At 39.4% G+C, this 19,755-nt stretch overlaps 1 long non-coding RNA gene across 1 annotated transcript in view; it reads right to left on the bottom strand.

Annotated features, from left to right (window-relative positions):
* Positions 1-18,769, bottom strand: part of LOC136781147 (uncharacterized) — a 40,844-nt gene extending 22,075 nt beyond the window's left edge. Inside the window, exon 1 of the long non-coding RNA XR_010823873.1 lies at positions 18,372-18,769. This is a non-coding gene — a long non-coding RNA (uncharacterized lncRNA). The remainder of the gene's footprint in view (positions 1-18,371) is intronic.
* Between the last annotated feature and the right edge of the window lie 986 nt (positions 18,770-19,755).

Here is a 19,755-nt window from a genome sequence, read left to right as displayed (position 1 = left end):
TTTTTCCCCACGACCAAAACCCAACTGCTACCGCAATATTTCCAATATCACATGCCAAACGATAGGGCGAATTCACGCCTACTTCCTTTCTTGCTCGTTCTCTTCGATAATATCCCCCTACCCCCACTCTCACCTCTCTTCTCATCCCTTACAAAAATACTCAAAGTGATTTTCTTCCTCCGGATGAATTTTTGCATCGAGTTTCGGAGCCAAGTCTAATTAGAAGGCACGTCTGGCAATAGGGAGAGAAAATGTCGTGCGATCGTTAGATCGTACAATTTTCCTCCACCGATTTCCCATTGAAATTCCTCCCCCTCGATGAGGGTAATTAAGCTATGCGTTTCCGCTCTCGTTTCGACGATTCGACCCAGCAACGCTGCTACTGCGCTTGTTTATGCTCGACATTTTTCTTTCGTTTAACCGCAGTAAGCGCGACATTTTTCATTAGTGCGAAGCTCGCGCAGAGAAATAAAGTTACAGCGCGTCAGGTGGGATGCGAGCTCGTAAATATTTACTTTTTATCCCTCGCGCTGCAAAATGTCTTTTCGATACGATCGTCGAGAGCTTTTTCGGACAAATAAATGGAGGAAAAGAGGGAGGAAGCATCGCACGAGTATACGAAAAAGTTTGGCGAATGATTTTTCTCGCTGCTTCTACAGGGTTTATGGTTATTCCTGTTTGTGTTTTCTTTTTTTCGTTCTTTCAGATGACCTACTTCCTTATTTGCTGCGAGGCTGGTTTGCCAAGCGCATTACCATTTTTATCAGTCGTTTGATAATGTTGTATTAAAGCTGAAATGCATCAGGTGAGAAGAAAAAGAGACTGCTTGCCTTGACACACTATTGTTAATTTGCAGTAAAGTCATGCACGGACCAGCCTCCAGGCACAAACTGTCCAATAATAAAAATTGAGGTTAGGACACGAGCCAATTATCGCACTATATGCGCACTGGTATAACGGATAAGCCTAATACGTCCTTATCTCTTCAATTATCGGCTTATTTTAGCCCACAAATTAATTATGCTCCGCTGAATCCCTGTCACAACAAATTCTACCAATGGGAAGCTCGTAGTATTACTATATACACAGCTCTGAATAAAAATACCGTAAGGAAAAAAGGAATTTTACTTAAGTGGGTTAGATCTGCCTCCTTTTTTTATAACTCTATTTACCTCGAGAAAGAAAAACCCCGAAGAAAATTGCAACAAATATTATTGTGCTTTTCTTAATCTCAAAATCTTTACCGAAGAATATCAAGTAAAATTGATACCAAGAACCTGTCTGGTTTAAAGCTTCTAATTAAAGCAACAGAGATCTAATTAGGATAAATTTAATAATTAAATGCCTAACAATAACATTGGGCTGTGATATACTACGCGTAGCGATCCAATTAACTTTTGGTATAAATTCATATTGCAATAATAGAACGTTTATATTATTAGTAACGAGCAATGTGAAAGGAGTGAGTGGACGAGGAAAGAATGAATTATAATTTAATTATATACGTATTATATATATATATATAAATCGTCCTTTTGTCGTATAAATAAATAATCCTACAATTCGACATTCCAGCATCGGTTCGAGTTTTTACACACGCTCATAAATAAAGCAAGAAATCATTTGCATCGAGATAGCACAGCTCTAGCACGATGCACGTCGTGATATTTTCCGTGAAAAAGGATGCTTGTATAATCTTCTTACTTGGAATATTTTTCCTTTCCACTTGTTCCATTTGACGAAAAAAATTGCGCTGGAAAAATAAATAACAAATGAATGTGTCATATTGCGCAGCTATAAAATAACTCGCTGCTACACGACTAAATTAAAGAAATTATTAAAAATTTCAAACAGTCGTTGAATGCAAGTGTGAAAATTTGGGGAAAATCCTAGCTGGCGGCTCGGGCTGTCCTACACTAATAATATAATAATAATATTTATTAAAATAAAATATTTGTTACCAAAGTGATACACTGGTAATACTAAACGACCTTAAGAGTAATCGCAATGGTTCTCTGAAATTACGACGATGCCGCACATAAATAAAAGAGAAGGTCCCGAGTGGATATTATGCAATGCTTTGCAGTATTCTAGCCTCAAACTATTCCTCCTCTTCCCCGTTGACTCTTCTGCCGAACCAGCTACGCTATATACATCTCCCGTCGATCGATAAAACATTGAAACACAACGAAACACCTGACCTAAATAATATCCTTGAAAAAAAAAAGAACAATACTCCTCTTTGGCCAATCTTATACTATATAGTTTGTAATCTTAACATTGTATGGGGGGAGGAGAGGTTGATTCAATTTACCATTGCTTATCAATATTATATCTACGTTGGAATAGCCGTTGATAAGGCTCGCCACAGCGCACAAAACACACACACATATATATATATATATATATATATATATATTGTTAGTCCATTAATAACATGGTAATAGTAACCAACTCACAGAGTTTATAATAAACAAATTATAATTGTATTATGAGACTGTTATGCCAGCTGTTACGTAACGTGAATTTCATTTGCTACTTTGCGCTCGTCTACGGCTCACGGCTACACCATCCACGAATAATTTCTGTAGGTTTCGAACGTATACTAATATATGTCTACTGCCCGGTTTTTCTACGTCAAATAATATTAATAATTTATGTAAAAAATGCTCATCTTTTTTCTAACGAAATTCCGTGTAAATGAGATACAATCGTTTACGGATTATCACAGGTATAAATGCTATCCGTTAAGTTCATCCAGGAAACTGCGTTGAATAAGTGGTCGTTACGTTCAATTAAACGATCCCATAATTAACGATGCATTTTAACGTGGAATTATTTTGCACAAAGGGAAATTCTGCTTTTATTGGTTATAGCTTCGTTACAACGCTGTGTACCGTATACTTATTATTAGTTTGTCGATGTAAAAGTGCTTTATCAAAATTGTACAAAACCCTGACGAGAGTCTCTCGAATCAAGGTGGCTTAATAATATTCCGTGGGGAGCGTCCTTCGAGTTACGAATATAAAATGGATTTCATTTTGTTTCATACCTGCTACGGAGTATATTCCACTTCTCTTCTGTTCAAATTTTCATCCTGGAGATGTTTGAGATTATTTAGTCGTGCTCTGAATGAGAAAGTAAAAGGGCTATGGAATAATTATTCTACCAACTCTACAATATCTTTCGCTAATTTTGAAAAATTTATTTACGCTTATGCAGAGAGATTGTTTAAACATTTGTCTCCCTCCTCCAAGGTTTTTCAAGGTAACAATTAATTTTCACTGTTTTGCAAGTCGATTGATTTTTATCTGCGGGTCGACCACATTTGCTTCTCCTACATACGCGTCACGTACGATGCCTCCTGAACAGGTGAGCCAGGTCGAGAAGAAGAGAAGGGGGATGGGGAGTGACAGGGAAATACGTGGCGTGGCCTTTGACGCGTCTTCTCTTTCAAACGAGTTCTGTTCTGTCAACACGGTGTCAAGGCTCCCGTTTGCCTGCATCTTCTTCCAAGGATGGCGCGCAGCAGTTAACCCAATGAAAACGTAACACCTTGCGGTTGCGACGACAATCGGTTTACCTTACCCCCATCCCCTCTCACTCTCCTTCCACAACACGATGCAGCCTGCAGCTACGCGATATCCCGAATCAATTCCTCTCCACTTATTGACTATAACAATTTTCAACTTTCTCACCGCTACGCTCGAGTTCTCGACTCTTCGTCAAATATTACGCCGAAAATCCATTTTGCACTCTGCCATAATTATTGATATTTCTAATAAGTAGCTTTACGGAAATATCCACTTTAAAAGTGCGATTGCTTAACGCCTTGCGTAAAATCCTAATTTAGATCAACCGTACACGTATAGTATTTAACATGATCCGCATAACACGATAACTCTAAATACCTTCTATAAAATATCTATATATAGCTCAGACAATTTTCTGTTTAAATTACAAAATCATAGATTCAATTTTTTCAATAAAATTGAAAGTTTTGCAAGTGGAGGCTCTGTGGGTATTGCAAGGTCAAAAATTGGTGCAATTCGTATAAATTAGAAATTATTTTGTTTTTTCCATAGAGTCGTGTGAAGGAAATTTGGTTGAGCCATCGTGAGGAGGGAGGGGGGGGGGGGGGGCGAAGGTTAGCCGAGCACGAATTCACTTTAAAACGTAAGAAAATCCGGTTTTCTCGAGACACAGAATTTTTGTTATGAAATCCTAAGGTGAAGAAGCTGTTCCTAATTGCTTTGGTAAACTAAAACCGAGCATCTTTCTCACGCTGGTGCGACACAGGGGGTAATCGTCTGTCAGTGATGATTATTTCAATGTGTTTTTAACGGTAACGCGCTTGGGTCATTTCCTTTGTACGATATTTAGCGGAACATGGTTATTACGACCGTTAAAGGTTACTTTTCTACCGAAAACCATAAATCGGCCAGACTACAGTTTGCCCCTCGCACACACACACACACACACACATGCAAACAATTTCCAAACTCAACGTTAAACGCCAATTTTTCTTCAATTATCATTCGTAAAGGTTATCATTTTACATAGATGGTTGATAACAGTGTTCCCCCTTATAATGATGACTTTAATCGAATTTCCATGAAAATTATGGTGATTGGTCATTTTTCAACGTACTCCTACGTAATAAAATCTGTCTTTAGCATTGTCAATGGGTGGTATTTTATAGTAAATCGGGTTGTTAAGGAGTAACCTCTTCGTGGAACGGTGATGTCAACTGCCTCTTTCACGGATGACCAATCACCGTCGCGGATTTTGAACACTTCGCAGGAATTTAGAATTACAAAATGCAACGTTTTACATTACAAAGCCAAATAACTGGCGAGTGGCAAGTCGGTGAGCAAAGAAAAAAAAATTCGATATAAACTCCTGCCAAGACTCTCGAATCATAATGAAACTTTTCCAATTTGCATTTCTCGAATCGCCCGTAGCATTTACGCCACTTCTGCGTTATAATTAAAAAGCCACAATTCAGCTTTTAATCTTGCAAATGAGATTCCAAATTTTTCGGAGGAAAATACATTTTAATAATTATATATGCTTTTCCGTAGCTTTCTATCCGCGACGAAAGTTTGCTTGAAAGAGAAATTCAGTCGACTGATAAATTATTGTAATGACGACATTTATTTATTGAGAACTTTTAATGGGATTCTTTTGGCAACGTGCATATAATCATCTGATGTGCGAAACGTGTTTTTTGGAAATTGACGAGCATGCACGACACACAGTGCACTCATCTCTCTCTCTCTCTCTCTCTCTCTCTCTCTTCATTATTAATGTATGAGTCCTTGTACGAAAATTCTTTTTACTATTTTGTTATTTCTTAAATACGTATAGCATTAAATTATTTAAAATGAATAATTTTGCTCAGACTTTTCACAGTGTTGACCCAAAGCTATACAAGCAATACTTTTCGGTTACTCGTCTATAAATTTTAACAGAGGAACATAAAACCGAAAGATTTCATCCAAGATACTGACTCTGGTGAAAGAAAAATTGTAGAAAAGACGAATATTTTAGAGTGGATCAAAGCAAGCATCGTCCAGTTTATAGAGGTAGTTCCACTAAAATCTCGAATTATTCTAAAAAAAGGAGTTTGGTTGTTACACAGCACCTCGGTGAGAGGATAAAGGCGAGAGATGTTAGCGATCGTTTCTGAGACAGCGAAGGAAGGAGGAAAAAAGAAAATTCCAATGGAAATTCCAGAGTTTAAGGCTGTGGAGAATCCAATAAGATATTGCGAAAAAGCGAAGCTAATTGATTGGTCTTGTTGAAGAAGTTGGAGCAACGGGAATATACATCATTATTGGGACTGGATTTTTTAGCAGTGATTTTTAGAATATTCCAAGGTCATCCAGAGCAGTGGTCGAATTTTTCTAACGAAAGTTGCACAAGCGCGACGATTTCGCAATTTGGCATTGCAAAACGAGCGTCTAAATTGTTGCAAATCTCGTAGCGTCGAAATGTCGATAGGATCGACTTGCCCAATGTAGTTGAACGACCGACGACGTTTGGCGCTCTGCTGGTGACTACTTGCTATTCACTTGGCACTGGTACGAGGCGCACCATGTATATATATATATATACATGTGTGGATCCCGCATCAGCGTATAATGATTTGCGGTCGACTGGGCGATCGAGTAGACACACACACACGTACACGCGTGTCTTTTGAATTAATATTCTCTGACCTGTGCAGATCATACTAAACACAATTACAATAGCTTCATCGACTATCGTTCAGAAATTAGCTACCATTAACTATCCCCTTTCTCCCCTCTCTTTTTGCATTCCTATACGATTTTCTTTTGAAATCATTCGTGTCTTCATCGACTATAAGGCGATATGCAAATTAATGTTTTTAAGCCAAGCAATTATTGCTGTATATACGACAGTTTATTCCATATGCTAATATATTACAGGCATTTATTGCTCGACACGATACTCGAAGAACGTAATAAATTATACAATGTCGATTTGCTACAATATTCTCGTTAACGACTATCGATAAGGATACGTTTATGCGTTGATAGTTGGAATGTTAATAATAGAGCAAAAAATATAGCAGATTTACTTAATTTAATATTATTATCGAAATGATCAAAGAGATGTTTCTGCCATTAAACGAAATTGCCAAGATTGCAAGGCTGTTTGGCTTTGAAGGTTGGCCAACGTGTTCTTGTAGTATTCGTGTAGCTGCTAATTACGTAACGGTTGGCACCTTTGCCTCGAGATACGCGTATATATACATGTATACATGGAGAGCACGTGCTTCAAACTGGTATTGGTCGCACAAATTGATCTCAACTTTTACCAACAGCTAGCAATCTTCTATATACTCTCTCTCTCTCTCTCTCTCTCTCTCTCTTTTCATACTGCTGAAACGAGCGCGTTTAATTAAAATCCACTTAATTATAAACCAAGAGCCGAGACAAAGCGCGACGCTCCATTTATGTAACTTTGTTGGCAATTACATTTATGCTCGCGATTTTCTGCGGATTTTCAGGACAGTAAGAAAAAACGTCTCGTTGTGTGGAGAAGGTGAAAAGGGCGAAAAGGGTGCAGGGACTGCAAAGAAGAAGATGCTGATTGCTTATATAATGGTACATACAACCACTGTCCTCGGAATAACAGCTGACGGACGAAAAAGTGATTGCGACGCTCCGACATTCGTCTTCATAGCACGATCCATTTGTCCGAATAAATTATTCAGATTCCCTAGACTTGTCGCGTTGACAATGCCTAGACGACTCACTAAAACAGACTCTTTCCTAATCTCTTAAATTTCTTCAATCTCTATCCATTTACTCCGAATAAACAAATTCAAACGATACAGCTCGTACTACATCCCGACATTCGAGAAGATTTAAAAATATTTTTTTTTTAAGAAAGAAAATAGTAATAATTAACTTCAATTCTTATTACTTCCAAAAATAATACAGGAATTAAGGACGAGCTGCATACAAATTTTAGCACTTTCCAGCAGATTCCTTTTAAAAGTTATCGTTGAAGATTCATGTTTTACTGCTTTGGCCAATTTGTCGGGGTGAATTATTAAAATTCAGACGTCTCTTTGAGGGAGAGCGTCGTTAAGAGGTCCGGCTGAAAGCGCGAAATTCGCGATTTGACTGTTTCTTCGTGGCGACAAATGTACGGAAGTACTTACTCGTGAAACAAGTCTGACACGTCCAGATGACGTTAATTAGCAGACGCTGAATGGAAGAACTGAAGAGTCCCGGTTTTTCGAGATGAAAAGAGTAAAGTCCTTGCTAGATGGGGAGCCACGATCAAAAGGGTTTCTATATGAAGCTCGGTCCTCTCGTTCCAGTTTCGCAGAAACATAGCCCATTCAGAAATGTCTCTGAGACCTTGAAAGACTAAGCTTTGGTTCTTCCAAACAGTTTAGCACTGGACATTTTGATTGCCATAGCAAGATATCGCATCGAAGATTGACAAATAATTATAGTTTGGCTCCGCGAGGAATGTAATTGTTGTGCATTGCGAGGACCGTTTTTTGAAAAGTAACAAAGACTATACAGTCCATTCGACAATGACCATGAGACCTTGAAGAGAGCTTATTAGCTCCGAATGTTCGAAACGGTATGTATATAGCAAAGAGGATGCCAAGGAAAAATCGCAGCGAAGGTTAATAAATTAGAAGCGCGACGAGCTCTCCCTCCCAGAAAAGCGTGTGGCAGCGGTGTTTACAACGGATCTCATCGCATTACGCGGACCGTTCGAAAATATACTCGGGGATCGTTACGTCAGTGTAGAGAAGCTGTCCGCGCGCTGTGGCCTGTGGGTTGCGTGGCGTGCGTGGCCGGTGAGCCGACACGTCGTCGAGCCGAGTGGCAAGCGGCACTCGGGCACTAGGCAGCTTCCTAGAGTGCGCGGTCCGTGCGCTTTGGCAGCTCCGAAACGTCGCTGCCGGCGCTGCGTTATTGCACTTGGAAGTGTTGCGACAGTCCATGTTAGCCGAATCGCGTGTGGCAAAAGGCACAGCTATATCGGTTAGCAAGGCCAATGACGAATCATCTCTGCTCGCCCTTGCCTTTTCTGCGGCTCTGCCTGCGCGCCACCGAAATATCTCCACTCGCGTCGTAAACCGTTTCTATTATTGCCCTACCGTTATGTTTTTCCCCGCAACGCGCTCGCCGAGAAACGTGACCCCATAACTTTCATCGCCCACTTGAAATTGCACTCTGCCTGCTCCCCACCCTAACCAAATTTTTTCCACAAAAATTCATCCTCGCTCTCTCCTATATATATATATATATATATATATATACGTGTATAAAATATACACATATATTTTCCAGACAAACTTTGCGTTAAATTTGGCTTTTCACAGGTTGACCCAACGCGCGTTACGTGGAAATTGCTGGGAAATTAATTTCGTTCGGGATGGACGCGGATGATAATAGAGATCCCCCTGGCGATGACCAAAAAGCTTCGTAACTCATTAGCTCCCGGTTACAGTGAAATTTCCTCTACTTGGATCAACCGTAGTTTCAATTTCCACGGATAAATTCTTCCTTGTCTTATTTCGAGCTGGAATATTAAAATTTCCTTGGATAGATCGTTATACATATATATATATATATATATACAGAGAGAGAGAGAGAGAGAGAGTTTGGTTATAATTCCGATCGATAGAATTGCCTCGGGATAGCAATGTTATTTTTAATGGGATCTGAGAATAATGATCACATCGGGGAGTTTTATGGGGTATATGGAGGAGGAGAGCAGGGGGCAGGCAAGTATACGTGCCATTAAACACGCAGAATTAGCGAATCAGCGAGCTCTTCCGCGCAATCCCGATTCTCGCGTGTTATAGTAATTATTACCGAGTGTGTGCATTCTCGCGGCATAGTGCACGCACGTTCAAGCATGCAAAATTACCAGTCTATGGCCGCAATGTGGTCACCCTCGCCGACATACATTTCCATTACCATTTAATTGAATTAATTAGCCAAGCGTGCCCACGTCGTACTTACGCAGTCTCCAAATAAATTCACCGATTCCAGCACTCGTGAGAAACGATACACGGAAATTCCTAGCGTCCATGCAAACACGAATAGCAATCCCGTTTTTAACAGCACAATCGTTCACCTGCAAAATCTGAAAGATTCAACGTGACGTGTAACATGCAGCCCATGCATCCAGGAGACTCCTCGAACCATTTCAATCGTCCGAAAATACACTCGCTGCTATTACGGTGCATTTGTTTCTATGATTGCGATGGTCGTTAAATCGAGTCCACGGGCTCGTTAAAATATGATAAGATAATGAGACAATAAGAACAATAAGTGCGTTTGAGGCGGCCGTGCGCGCTTAAATTTCATCAGAGAAATTCCCTCTTATTATTCTGGTCTAGATAAAACGTAACAGTGCCGAATGACCGTAGAGCAATCTCTACTTCCGGTCGAAAGCTCAAGGCTGCTGCAACTAAAGAGCGGAACATTCTTGGGATTTCCACTGGAATTAGCTTTGAACTCTGTTGGACATTGTATAGATGACATGGGCATGGATTCAGAACACACGCACACACAGTTTTCTTAAGAGAGATGGTCGATATAATTTCCATTAATGGATCATCCCGTTTATATATATTGGGGACCTCGAGATCAGGAAAGCTTATCCATGGTGGTTTAACGAACCTTCTATACATATAGAAAGACCCCATGATATTCGAACCTCTCAACAACGGTTCCACGACTGTAGCTCGATGGTTGTTGATGAAATTACTCGCCGCGTATATATATATATATATATATACACATAGGCGGAGCAACCAAAGTGCAAGTTGCTTATTGCGTCACCAATAAAAGTGCTGCGTTACTTTCCTATACGATAATTATATGAGAGCCCATAAACAACGGATCAGTATCGCATACGAAAACAAGTCATGGAGTTTACTGGCTGATCATACATAATTCATGGTGTCTCGTGGCAAAGGACAGAGACAATCGATTGCACGAAGGGTCTCTCTCAACAACTTTCCATCATGGCTATTGAATTTTAATTCTTCAAAAAACTCTACTACACATATATCTTTTACTTTTTATTAAGTTGATCAGAAATTCTATCGTACAGCATTATACATACTATAAATGTATGTATTTATATATGACCGAAACGAGGTAATTTAAGAGCGTTGATATTTCTTCTAATGGGTCCCTGGCAAAATTGGATTTGGTTTCTTTACGAGCGTATTAAATGAAACATCATATACAGAGTAAATAAGTGGCTAACCACGAGGGATTTCGATGCTTCGTGCATTTCTGCCAAGCGAAAGATGTTTATATACGTGCTGCGTAGTACGTTATCGACTAGCTATATATATATATAGTATATTCCCCAAGAATCATACGAAAGAGGATTCTCCGAGCTTTGACAGAAAGCTGCAGCAGTGTATTTCTCGAAAGCCCCCGCGTGCTCGAGTAAATTTACCGAGCGAAATTGGAGTTGCGCCGTTCAACGGCTATTAGAGGAAAACAGAACGAGTAACGGAATGACGTATTTTATGTTCAAGCGAGATTGGTTAAGCCATTTCTCGCTGATGGACCGAAGCACAAACAACGCGCGTTATCTAGTAATTAATATTGTTTTCGAAACAGCACACACCGTACTAATATAATATTCAAAAGCTTACATATCGCTTTATTTCCAATGCCAATATATGTGTATATATATATATATATATATATATATATATATATGTATATAAATATAATAGAATGTACAAAAAAATGCAATTATTAAAGAAAAATGCTCTTCTATAAAAATCCTGCAGCAATACTCGCTCGATAACGATAAGTAATAGGATCTGATGGAGAGTCTAATGAGAAAAGGGTAAAGAAAATGAATGGCGAGTCGAATTGAAAAGAGGACATTTATTTAGGTGTGTGTGTGTGTGTGTGTGAGAGAGAGAGAGAGAAGGAACTGAAAAAAGATTGATTGGTCTCCTCACGAGGAGAATCTGGTTGATCCGAGGGAATCCGAAGATAGGCGGACATTGCCGAGGAACAGTCGGCGACATCCTGGGACATATCCCGGATTTTTCAATCGATACTGCCGGGAGACCCGTGACGTCACGGGTTTACTCGTGACGCCTACGCGTGAGCAGCGCATGCGCGCTCAGCTACTGGGTTAATAGGTTAGGTTATCGATCAGCAGGACATCCGACAATACGCTACCACCTCCACCTCCCACGCTTACCACGCTACACCCTCGATTCAACGCGCGAGCCTTAGAATACTCCACTCCCTCCCCATCCCTCCATTGCTCTACCCCTTCTTTCCTTCCTTCCTTCCTTCCTTCCTTCCCCCCTCCCCCTTCTTCAAAGTACACCCCCGAGAGCTTCTTCCATCTCCTCCATTCGCATCAACCCTTGAAGCCCGACAATACTTCACTACCACTTCCCCCTCCCCCACCGACCTCATTCGATTTTTCAAAATCGATCCCACCGAAATCGAACTCCTCTAATTTCCTCCATTGAATTCCTCATTATACCAATCGCCTCTCCCACGAGACGAATTCTTCGGCTCGAACGCCGAGCATCCATTTAAGGGATGATCCAAGCCAAAGCCTGTTGATCCCTCAACCTACCCTTTCCATTGAAAAAATCACGTTCCACCAAGCTTCTCTGCTATAATCGTACCAAAATCAACCCTTATCTCCTCTCTTTTTATAAAACTGTAATTCTAGCTTTATTTACCTTCAAAAGTTCACGTGTGAATAACCTATAGAACATATATATATATATATATATATATGTATATTTATAAATAAATTCGAAAGAGCGTCGAGTCTTTTGTCGTTTCCCGAACAAGTTTATTATTTTTCTCGCGCCACGGGATACATCTTATCGCGTGCTGGAGATATTGAAATGTGACGAGAGATGGAAAAAGACGCTGCTGAATCTTTTTCAATTTTGGCAATTTATTTTCTTCCTTTAGCATATCAAGTAGGAATAACATTTGACATAGTTCTTGAATTCTCCGGCAAATGCGCTTGTATAATGTGCGACAATATTTCGACAGGTTTTCGAGTATTGTCTTTACCATTATGGTGAAACATAAATGGAGAGAGAGAGAGAGAGAGAGAGAGAGAGAGAGAGAGAGAGAGAGAGAGAAGAGTGAAAAGGGCGGAGTCCCGGTCGATATCAACACGACCTCCTCTCCTCTCGGCTCCCACGGGAACGGACACGAAAATTATATCGTCGTCTCCCGCTTATGAAAACAGTCTCGTAAAGCACGATCTCTTACGGGGATGCTGGCCTCTCAACTTAACCGTTACGAACCACAACTGGCTAGTGCCGTCCTCTTCTAGAGTACATCCTTCTATTCATCATTTCCCTCATCCTCCATTAATTTTACCCAAATTTTCATAAAGATCTTCCGAAAATGAAAAACGTTATTTACCTTGATTCGATCACAACTTATCCCTTGTTACTTTGCATCATTATACTTCTTTCTTGTATCTTGCTATATTTATTCGCCAATTTTTAGCTTATTGTAATTTTTTTGAAACACAATTGGACTTGTATTTTTTTATTAACAACGTTCATCTTTTTTCCACTTTCAATGAACAAGGTGGTGCATCATCGTGGTGAGAGGGGGAGAGAGAGAGAGAGAGAGAGAGAGAGAGAGAGAGAGCGAGCCAACACAGCGGTAAGTAATTCTTGTGGCATTTCCTATACGTTAATATTTGGTCAATCTCTTATTTTCGTACAATCTCACTGGACGAAGCCGTTCTGTATTCTTCGGTGGAGATTTGCCTCTGGAACAATACACCGTCCGCCGATTTGTTGTAGAGCGGTAGGACAGACCAGTCGTGTATGCGATCCCCGTGGAGCTTAACGGGTGAATCGTCGAGTGGCAATTTATCTCGCAGAAACGGAGATTTATCATGAAAATTGCAAAGTACAGTGCGCGAGATGTGCCGAAAAGCTACGAGATCCCCTCCTTTCCTGCTAAAAATCGATATGGAAGAATCTAGCGATTTATCAAGCTTGGCTCTTTAGGTGAATTCAAAAGAGTAAAATGAGGAATACTGATTGAGTTTGTAGGAGGAGCAGAAGCAGCTAGGGTGTAGTATATGCATGGCGAGTAAAAATAAGTCTTTGCTATATTTTTGATGCATAGTTCTGTGGTTGTCTGGTCTGGACAAAGCTGAACATTCTTCTCCAGAGAGGCTGCATTTTTCCCAGCTTATATTTTAAATTTCTGACTGCTGCCCCGTGTGGCCAACAACGATTCTGGTCCCTCTGGTCGTTCAGGACCAGCGCATATGGGACCACGCAGTGTGCTGATTTGTTGCGAAATTATATTTCAGGAAAAACATTAGAAGCGACGTAGGTTGCGTCATGCTCTCGTGTCTCCTATCTGTTTGCATATAATTCTACAAAATTTAAAACTGAAGCAACGCTCTCATTCAAGATGCGGAAAAGGCCTCGAGCTACATTGCCATTCTTCCATATTTGTTTTTACTGAAATGCGCGAGCGACAAGAAATCATTTAAAAGCACGTTTATTACGAGCAATTGAGAAGAGGAAAGAAGGAAAGAGGTAATTGCCAGGGAAAGCTTTGTCTTTTCCCAAGAAAAATACTGCTGAAAAAACAAAAACCTTTCTTATATGATTTATTGACATTTTCCTTGCCTCGGGCTCTATTTGCTTCTTCCTTTCCCCCTTCATTCCCCTCTGCTTTTTCCATAGACTTCTGCAACTTTTATTATCCACTTTGGAAGTCACAGTGCGACCTTTAATACTACGGACTACCCCACCTCGGAACAAGCACGTCTTTTTTATTTTCACCAGAAAAACACTAGCGCGTATTAGGACCCCGGATATTATTACGTAAGAGAACTGGAGTAGGCAAGGCATATCTCTAAAGGTGGAGCGTGCTAGCTGACTCTGTGTTACTCCACTCGAACACTCGAGTATTTTATATTTTTTTTTAATTTGCCATTAAACCAAGTGGTTTTCATTAGTCAAGGGAAAATGTAATGATAATTAGAATCAACATTGATAAGGCTATCAAATTTATAAATACACAATTCGAACGTTAGTTCCACGTTATACGTACAGAGAAACACACAAAAACTCTCTCTTTATATATACCTATATCACAGCAATTTTTCTCTCCTTCGTCAAAAATGTTTTTAATCTCTCAGTGATAAACTCGCGATGTCTCTTGGCCATTCTTCAAATTCAGGAAGCTTTTAGCGACAATTACGACAAATCGATAGAAAATTTATTCGTAAATTCTGTAAAATGGATCAGTTTTTTTTTTAATACTCGACTTATTTTGGCATGATCTCAATGGAGCTATGTCCAATCTGTTCGGGATCATTTGAACTCACGCGAGATAGGCGAAAAAAAGCAATTTCAAGCCGGGAATGGTGTCGTTCCACCACCGAGTGAAACGAACGATAGGGTTTAACGTTCCATTTTTTTCTCCCAAGATCCGATATAATTCCCTTGTATAATTTGCGCAAATCGTTTGCTCATTTAATTTTGTCTTCAACACGCAATCGCAATGCTCAATCAAGCTCACCGATACTTAATATTTGCATATATCGATCTCGTACACAAACTCATCAAAATTTAATCAAATACCGATCTGTCTCTCGTCCATTAAAAGTTTCACGAAATCAATTTAATCCGAATTTATAATCGTTTTTGTTTTTGCTCAGTGGTGTATTTGCAAATTTTTTAAGGAATATTCTACTGGACTATGCTGGAAGAAAAAAGGAGGGAGAAAAAAAGAAATTTCAAGCTGGAAATAGTGCAATTTCAGAGCCAGGTGAAGCGAGCATTTGCGTGATAGTTATATGGGGTAAATTCTTGGAGGGATGCGCAAAAAGGGGTTGGTATTTTTGCCAACGGACCTCCGGAGACTACCTACTTGGAGTCATCGCGTTGCTTGTCCCTATGGTTGAACGTGACTTAAGGCCACTCAAAATAAAGGACTCCCCTGTGCGTGCAAACTGCCTCAAAAATTCACTGGACGAACAAAAACGATTATTTTAACGGATTATGCATATAACACTCCTCTTGTCAACTAAAATCTAAAGCCGAGGAAATTTGATATTTCATCAACGGACCAATATCATTTCGATGTTAAAAGGAACGGAGTTTTCAGCAGAAGGAAAAATAAATTATGTTAGCTCGGTGAAATATGAGATTTTTTTGACATTCTTGTCGTATAATATCAGGGGTAATCATCAATTCGTGGGAAAGCTTTTAAGGTTGTCCAGTTGAGACACGATTCAAGGTATCTCGGAGGGCAAAGTTGATCCATTAACCATTAGACTTGTCAGCCAAGGTGGAAAGGAAGAAGCGATTTGTGATCACGGTAGGACAAGCCCCATGGGGATTCCACTTGGACATCCTACGTACTCTTATAACAATCCATGATACACTCTGTACAATTTTATCGCAAAATGCAGATAAAAATCTCCTCGAAATTTAGAAAAAGTTTTTAAATAAAAGCATGACAATCAACCAAGTTATTCGACATATACAGAGAAGGTTTCCCCCATGGAAGAATATGTTAAATAAAATTAAAGATACACGTTGATTGTCCGAAATATTATATTCACATACAAGTTTTCTTTCTTGAAGGTATAACAAAAAAATATAATTGTAATTATATATTTTATATATCTCTGTAAGGGATAAATCGATCATCAGTGTTAGAATAAAAAAGGGTGATAATCAAGGATGTTTGAGAAGAGAAAAGAAGTAAGAGAAAAAATTCAAGTAGATGCTAAGGAGATTTGGCAATCGAGTGGACAGAGGCAATCCCAAGAATATAGGCATTATAGCTCGTTCGCGATCTAGTTGCGCGAGGATTGGATCTTGATAAGCCGTCGAACGGATTCTTCTTTTCCTTATAGGATCCGGTTGGGGAGAGCAAATTTTATCTACCTCGGCCGACTTTTTGTTTGGCAATACCAATTTTGGCCGTAGTGTATCTTTCCTTGGGTCCGATAAGAGCGTGCGTCGATATCCTCGCTTGCCTCTCCCTCCTGTGCTCCCCCCCCCGCCTCGTCAAAAAAAAAAAAAAAAAGAAATAGGCCACGTCAGAGAAGATACGTTTGGCAGAGTCAGTCGAGTCCCTGGGTACCCATAGATCGTAACAGGAAATGGCGAGACCTTCCAGAAACATGTTCAAACGCTTCCACGAGACTTTATTTCTCTCCCATTGAAATAGAACTTGATCAACGCTATCTTTTCTACCATTCGAATGAATAGAACTCCATTTTCTGTTAGGATAAACAATTAATCTTTGACTCTCTTCACGAATTACCGTATTTTCAACGGTATAAATGATTTTTTTTAAGGTGCAAGTATTATAACATTTAAGAAATAAAAATTTAAAAGATTTGGGGGGATTGAAAAGAAGCGGGATAAAAAAATGCAAGCGGTGGTTCTTTTCTGTTTCATCGTGAAAAGCCAAAGCGAAGCTCAAGCGGAATAATAGGCACTCCAGCTTCGACGAGGTATACGCCGTTTCGCACGGGTAGTTGCTCAAGAGCCATTATTTTTTTCTCCTTCCTTGGCGCGATTCTGCGAAACGTTTTATAGCCGAGCTTTTCGCGCTGCGACGATGGTGACGCCACGACGATAAAGCTACGATGACGCAGCACCTACGCGCTCTTACCTCTCAAATCTCGGAATTTTCTACACCGATTTAAGCTTCTTTGTCGCGACACCTGTATATATATATATATACGTCTGCGCGTGATTTCAAAAATTTCAATTTCTCAACCACATATATATAGGTATACCTATATATATATTATATATTTCTTCTCGGTACAATCTTGCACCTTGCATTATCCGTCCAATTTTTTTTTTTTTTTTTTTATTTCTTTTTTAAAGAAACTCTCTAAGAAATTATTAAAATGAATTGATTTGTTGTTCGTTAAATATTATCGTCGATGATTATTGCAACGATTTATTTTTTCTCGTCGAACTTTATATAGTTTTGGAAAATTTGCCACGTATCGCAACGATTGTGAAATGAGCGCGCAAAACTCTTATTCCGAGACGCGTGTGAAAATTACGACAGATAAGGATAAGATCGCTGTCTAGCACTGAAACGTTTCGCACGGGTTTCTGAAATCCAGCGGAACGTATAATATAAATTTATGAGACGTGAGTACGCAAGAAATGTACAGAGTCGTGTCGTCTGCATAACGATCAATCCGAAAAGCTGCCCGAGTAAACGAGAGACGATGCAAAAAGTGCAGGTATATATATATATATATGTATATATAATATATAGGTATAAGAGGAGCAGTTTCCGCGCAGCCTGAATAATGGCGAAATCAGCCTCTACAGTCGAAACTATATGTATAAAGGATTCTCTATGCACTGGCAATTAGTACGAATGAATAGAATTAATCAAACTTTATACAACTATATATAAGTCTCTTCTTGAGAATTTATGGAAAACTACCAAACTTAATGAACTTACGAGTCTAATCAAAATTTATGAAGCTATAAAACTTATTAAAATCCATGAAACTTCTGAGCAATTAAAATTTCAAGTTGAATCGAAGTTTGCAAAACTATAAAATCGAACAATAAAAGCGTGTCCTTAGTCTTAACTCAGAGACATATAGGTTATGTGGTTTTAACAAGGTGGTTTTGAGGGCGTGCACGTGATTACTGGTTGAATAGACGGGAAGAGAAACATTCGAATAGAAGGGAGTTATTTTTTAGTCCAAGCTTGCATGGCTTTAGATTGTTCGAAGGAAAAAAGAATGAAAATGGGAATAGTGTGTTTAAGTGAGTTTGATATTGGGTGGCTTGTACTCACAGACGGCACGCGCAACCCATCTGTCTCCATGAGTTCTCGTCAACTGCGAAGGCTCCATAAAGAAAACGTCGTTCTTGGCTTTGCAGTCTCGCAACTGGATCGATACAGTCCATCCAATCAACACAAGAAACTCTATAGTTTCCTTCAATTACACGCAAATCCAAAAAAATATCCACTCACTGCATAATAAAATTTTATTGCGAATTAAATTCCATTCGTGAGGTAGTAAAACGAAAGGAAAATCACGATGGTAATAAAGAGCACGATAAATTTATCACATTATTAATATAGACCACTCTTGTTTATTACAACTTGTAAGTATGATCCAGAATAGCAAGGAAGATTCCGAACTATATCCAAGTTTCTTGCAAAATTCACAAAAATCTGCGATAAAAAGTTTAAATTGCTTATTTTTCCCGAGCTACATAGGATCATCAAGTTGAGTCATTTAAATAAGAAATCGGCTGTATGTAGGAATTAAGGTGGATACATAATAAAGTATAAAGCTTGGAGGACATAAAGATGACCTTTCTTAAGAATGTAGAATTTTTCAATTAGGGATGTTCACTATAATTGCAAAACACTAGATCTCCTTCTTTCTCCCTGGAACATAAAAGCTATAGGTATATATAGAACTGAAAGTTTTTCTCAATTTATATTCGAGCGAGTGTTGCATACCTGGTGGCTTTTGCTTTTGCATCTCTCGCTGCTCTAGTCGAGGCATTGTTACATTTCTTTTCATTAGCGTATGGTCCACCGCGAATGCCTCGCTAAGTAGCAAAAAATGGCGGCCAAACGCGAAAGCCGATTTGATGGATCGGTCCAGGCTACATTCTATTATCGCCTTACTGATTCCTCAGGGATAGGGGAGGGATGGAGCTTGCGGGGGACAAGAACACACTTACTCCGCTATTAACCTCACGCACGATCCTCTTCCCCCTCCTTAATCTCTCATTTATATTTCCCATAACCATTATACGATTATACCCCGCGCGGAGAGCACCCCTCAGGACTCTTGCCAAGTCGATTCTTAAAAAATTGGGACACACTGATAAATTGCTACACATATATAAATATATATGTACACATGCTATATTATTGGAAAGTAAATTTATCGAGTGAACGAAAATTAAAAGCGACTGTATAAAGCTTGACAAAGAGAAAAAACGAGGTATTCTTTATTCAGCTATAAAGAGATTTTTGCAGAAAAATCTGCGGAGCGTCTTGACGGCTGACTGATAACGGAGAGATTTCTTGAAGGAATCTCCGCGGAGTTTTCGCGATAGGAATTCACGCTAGCTACGAAATATAAAGTTTTCCACGGTTTTTCACCTATGAAGCTCGGCGACTCGGCCTCTCAGTTCTGACGCTGGGAATAAAATGA

Source organism: Prorops nasuta, unplaced genomic scaffold, assembly GCF_024137725.1.
Source record: "Prorops nasuta isolate Cenicafe-Biocafe unplaced genomic scaffold, Cenicafe_Pnas_1.2 PNAS00021, whole genome shotgun sequence".
NCBI classification, from domain to species: domain Eukaryota; kingdom Metazoa; phylum Arthropoda; class Insecta; order Hymenoptera; family Bethylidae; genus Prorops; species Prorops nasuta.
This window is presented reverse-complemented; position numbering and strand designations above follow the sequence as displayed.